Here is a 6,000-nt window from a genome sequence, read left to right on the forward strand (position 1 = left end):
GGGAAATAAACACAATGTCAGCATGAACTGCAGCGAGAAATGCATATACATTTCTGCTCTGTACCCTTATTGCAGAAAAAAAATCAGCTGCAGCTTGGGCTATCCTCATTGACAGAGTCATCTCAGTCAAACAACATCATATGACTGTACCAAAAACATTTTTGCCAGTAGTGCTAAACAGGTGTTGAATGAATAAAACATTTAGCTCTCTACCTCAAAAGTCAACATCCATAGTAATTGCTGTCAATCAGAGAAACCCGTATTAAAGGTCATTTTAAAATCAATAGAAAAGCACTACCAAGATCCCATTTTTTCCCCTCATTAGTTATCCCTAAAATTGCCTAAAGAGCAAGTAATCAATGAATTACATGAAAATCAAGTTGCAGCTATGATGTTATGAGCACCCACTGCTGTGAATGTTTGACTACGAAATTTGCAACTGGTTTTGACGGGCAGAAGTTCCAGCAGCCTCTTCATCCTTTCTGCCTAAACCACGCCACCAACTCCAGGCACGGCAGAACAGCACAAGGGAAAGAGAAAAGAGGAAGATAAAGATGAACTTTTAACCGAGTACGTTTGCTTGGACCCAGTGGAGGAGGTTGGGACGCTCCTCGCTGCAGTTTTGGTGGAGGGAGCGGTGGACACCAACCGAGCCACACGGCCCAGGGCTCCCGATGGCCACCTCCGAGCTGCAGCGGGGCTTGGCTGGCTGTCTGCTGGGTGGGCCTGCAAATCACAGTGTGGAACCGATCTGCATTTGAAATAATCCCTGTTTTTCTAAGGATTAAACATAACCCGGCTCGCTTCAGTGAGCCGGTTTATGGCTCGGTCCCCCGCGATGTCTTGTCGCCGCAGCCAAGGGGGGAGCGATCTCCCGCACGGGAGCACGCGTTTGGGGGCAGGGCTTTGCTGCCAAACCTGGCCATGCACATCCTGGTGGTGGAGTAGAGGCTGGCATTCGTCCTCTACAATTTTTACCTCTTTCACTGCTTACTGGTTTTCTTTGCATGAACTCATCTGACCGTTTTTATCAAACCAAAGAAGCTCCGAAGGTCTGGTGTTTGCCGATATCCTCATCTCCAGAGAACAATTCTTTGCAGCTCCAGTAAATAGGACTTTAAAGGTAAATGGTATTACAGTGTTAATTTCAAAGTGAATTATTCAAAAAGTGCTCCATATGTCAGCAAGCATCATTTTGTGGAACTATATTAATGCCTTAAATACAGTTCCCTCTTTCTAAAAGCTGTTTTATAGATCCAGGAAATATGTCTGGTATGAAGAAGTGCTTATTGTAAAGGATGTTTTAGCAGTTGTGTTCAATTAATGAGGAAGGCAGGATGTAGCCCTATATAAGAAGCAGCATAACAGCAATAATTCCTTGGGGCTTGAGAATCTTCACACTTTCAGGTGCTGCACAGTTATCCATTCATTCAAGATGCCAGGTCAGTTTTGCTTCATAATCTTATTTAAACTCAAAAATAAAAGGTAATCCCTCCTTTCAACAAGCTCTCTGTGAAGAATTGAGAAGCTAAAAATAAGAAGAAACTGTTGCTTTTCAACAGAGGTGCCTGAAAGTAAATCACTCAGAAAGGACCTCAAAGCTTCCAGGATCAGCTGAAACAAGCAGAGAGCTCGCAATGCTGACAGCAACAGCCATTCAAGGAGGAAAGGACCAGACTGCAAAATTCCACGTTATCCCTCTGATTCAACCATCAGCTCCCTTTCTGCCACTTCTCAAATCCGAAAGATGGAAAGATATATGAGCTTCAGAAGGCCCCCCAGATTTTTCCATATTGACATGTTATTGAACACTGCTCAACAAACAAACCATAGCATTACTTTAAGCGAGAGAATGTATGTGCTTTGGAATTGTAGAGCAACAGGGAAGTGCCAGGAATCTGAGCAGTAAACTTGGTTTTCTGGATTTCTCCCATTCAGTTGAAAGGACCAAAACTCCCCATCTTTTATGTCCACATTCATTACATGAACTCCATGGAACCGAGGATTAAAATCAAATAAATGCGAATATTAAGAGGATTTAAAATGTCTGTGAGGTGGCTGTGCCCCTGTTATCTCTAGTAAATAATGGCTGAATCTATGTTTATTTGTGTTACCAAATTGTGTGGAGGCTCATCCAGGCTTGGAATCCTACAGTGAGGGCTGGTACAGACAGACATGGAGGTGACAGCAGGCAAGGATTGTTCTCATCCCTATTGTACTGGGGATAATTGCAGCGTGGGGAGATTACACCCAACTGAGCAGCAGGTGCAGTTGCTATCAGTGGAAATACGAGTTCAATGGACATGGCAGAAAGCTGGAGCTGTCCCCTCTGTGTCTAAGCAGTGTCATAGCTAGAACTGTAAAAAATCATACTGTTCACGCCTGTAATACAGAGGAGTGAACATTTTTGGTGACACTTTTCAAACCAATTAGAAGCCCTGCAATATTCGGCTGTCCTGCAAACTGCACATAGCAGCAAGTTCCGTAACCATCCTGCAAATTGCACTTGGTTGTTCGGGACAGAAAACAAACACTTCTATTCAGTGGTCTTCAGGCTTTTTTTAGTGAGTGTGATGTCTTTTGCATTTGAACTGACAGCAGTGTTGTCTTTTCACATTGACAGTTAAAACAAATAAGGTACTAGTGCAATATTTAGTCAATGGTGATGACTTGACTTTAAATCATCAGGTTTATTTAAAAAAAATCGTTCTCAAAAATTATAGTAAAGACAACAAATCTTAAACTGTCCTTCTCTGTTAAAAACATCATTTGGCATATTCAGCTACCATATGAAAATCACCTGCATGCTGAGCAGCCAGAAAGAAACAAAAACTTAGACTGTTTTCTTATGGGCTTTTAGAGAACGAGAGCTCAAAATCCAAAACTCATCTTGTTATTAGTAAGTCAAACTGGTTTAGGCAAGGATTTCTACCACACATTCACCACTGGGTTACTGATAGTGTTATGGTCTCCTAACTGTGTTTTAACTGCCATACTGTCAGAGCCTAAATACTACTACTACTACTACTACTACTACTACTACTACTACTACAACTATTACTACTAGTACTACTAGTACTACTTAATCTGAAGCTACAGTAGGAGAAGCAGCAGGAGGAGGAGAACTTGATGGGGGAAAACGTGAGGACAGCGAACCACAGCCCCTTCTGACCAGAGTACAGGTGCTGCAGAGAACTTCACCGCTGCTCACACGTGCTGCTGAGTGCAAGCAAACAGATTGATTTTTTTCCCATTATTTACAAGTTGACCAAATTTCAGCAGATTTTCACGAGGCTGACTGAAAGACCATCATCAGCATGAGGCTGACAGGCTTGCTTACTTACCCAATAACGCTTAACCAATTTTGAATTCCTGTTCTCAAGCAAGAAGGCACCACAAATGAAGCAAGTTTTCCTAGAACAAAAATAAATTACTAAACCAATATTTTCCCCACTGTCTTTACTCCACAGGTTATCCTGATTTCTTTCACACACATAGAAAAATCATCTTGATGTGGTCTTCAGTAGTAACACAACTCTGCCAAAGTGAAAAACAAGATAAAAATGGTCCTTATTGGGCCATGACAGGTAACTTTCACCATGGTGCTCCAAGCTGAGCCTAAAATATTTGTACCTTTAAACAGTGTAAGAGAGACAATTAGCAGGATAAATGTATTTGAGGCATGTCTGTAGGTGAGATTTGAACAAGAGAGAAATGCAAAGAGCTTTGGCTCTAAAAGTAAGGTATGGGGTGAGTGATGTTTGCTATAATCATACCTTTCTTTGCCTTTTTTTTTAATCCACACATGCACCTTATAAACTAGCTTCTCTGGAATGAACACAGTTCAAAGCATCACTGTTAGAGTAGTTTGTGATGCAGGCAGTTGTAAGTGGCTACATGCCCATGCTGCCCACTTTGTCCAACTGAAAATGGGTGACTGCTTGTAGGCAGACTATTTATATAGCTCACCAAAACAGGCCAAAGTGCCATGCACAATAATAACAGGTAATTTATACAAAGCCAGTCAGAAAGTTATTACATAAGAAAAAAAAATGTCAAAAGTACAGCCTTCTCTGTTCCTCCATCCGTGCCCTGGCACATCTGGGGAGGGTACCAGAAGATGGGTTTATGCTCTGGCACTCATGCCTGTGCCCATTTCCATCTGGTTTGCTGGCACAGTGGTGGCCCACAGCCCATGATGGCCTGCAGCAGGTTGTGTGTGGCACAAACTGCAGGTGAGCCAGCTGGTGCAGGGAGGGACTCTGTCATAAGCTTTCGCAAGTTCATCCATTTTGCTCAGGAGCAATTTTCTCAGGTGCATTCCCTGTACACCCCAATTTCATAGGCTGGCTTTGAAATTCAATAGAGAGACTACTGCCTTTTCTTCTCTCCTTGCGCCTCCTTTAACGGGGGCATTAGAAAGGCTACAAGGAGAGATTTACCCCGTCTTTTTCCTCGGCTTTCTTGGCCCTTCTTGCAATCAGAGGTGCTTGGAGTCTATCTCCTGAGCACCATCCCTGAGGGTGTTTGCTCCCACATATGCTTTCGTTCTCCCAGCTCTCCACCTCTACCCCTTGGGTCGGAGTGACTGGCACAGCAGCCAACCTGGGCTTTTTCACAGCTCTTTGCTGCTGAGTTACAGCTTCAGACTGGCCCTGCTGCACTTGCTCACCAAAGGTCTGCCCCAAAACCCTCCCTCCCCTCTAAACGCAGCCGCTTCCATGAAACTTTATTCTAGAGGGAAAACAGGTTTTTTTGCAGTATTACTTGCAGACTCTCCACCAAAATGGTGACACAAGACCTCTGCACCAGCCCGTCCACCATCACTGAATGAAGGCTGTATGGGCCTGGTTAACCTGTGCCAGAGGCTCTGCTCGTTGCTCCCACCACAAACTCGTTTGAATTACAGGAGAAAATAGATAAAAGCAAAGCAGAGAGAATGAAAGCATGTGCTGAGTCTTTAGTTTCCATGATCTCTGTTTCCCTCCCCTATGAAATAAATGAGTTGCTGTGTGGTCTGCTCAGCAGATGGGTCAGCAGAGGCACTCTCTGCCCTGGACGTTCTGCATAAAACAGGGTATGAGTTTACATTTACTGCATACGAATATACATTTTTAAGTGAATTCACAAACTAGTGTATGAACAGTCCTAAAACTGACTGCAGTAAGTAAGCTTCTGTCCCGACAGTCTGAATGCCAGTGTCAGAATCATAACTCTGGTTCTGTTTTCAGTTCCAGTAGCCAGTGGATTGAGAGTTCTATAGATCCTGCAATTGTCATCCATGCACCAAGCCAAGAGCAGGTCTGTAGTGATTCTCGAAGTATCATGGATAGCTTGCTCACAGGATAGTGTGCTTAACTGGAATTTGTCTAGCAGCTGCTTAAGGAATATAACAAAATGACTGAAGAGCATAATGGCAGCTGACCAAAAAAGTGCCAGCTGATAACATCATTCTCCACTTTATTATAAATATATAAACCCGGTTGAGCTCACTAGGATTAATATCTAAAAACACATACACTATTTTTTCACAGATAGTGCAGACGGAGCCCATTTTATTTGTCTGTGCTCTGTTTGTCTGTCAATGTGTATGTTCTGGAAGGGCATATTCCCCTCACTTCATTTTTTTTCCTCTAGATTTTCAGCTTCTAATTAGCAGGAAGTTGGCAAGGACTTTGTTCACCTATTTTTGTTAGCAATTGGTTCTTCTCTTCCAACTTTAGAATTGCATACGACCAAGACAGGCCAGTTGCCATTCTAAATGCATTGTAAAGTATCCAAACTGTTGTCAGTTCTAGACAAATTTGTTTTTGTGCGAAAGTCCATTATTTTCCTCCTTCATTCCTAAATCACTTCTACCTCAGCTGTCTCTTTTCACATTTGGCGAAAAGAAATAAAAACGGCACTTTCAAAAAAAGGAACTGACTGATTTCTAAAATAAAATCATGTATTTATACTTTCCCCCCGCATGATTTATATCCCCTGTTTTTCTCATCACTT

This window comes from Pseudopipra pipra, chromosome 6, assembly GCF_036250125.1.
Source record: "Pseudopipra pipra isolate bDixPip1 chromosome 6, bDixPip1.hap1, whole genome shotgun sequence".
NCBI classification, from domain to species: Eukaryota; Metazoa; Chordata; class Aves; order Passeriformes; family Pipridae; genus Pseudopipra; species Pseudopipra pipra.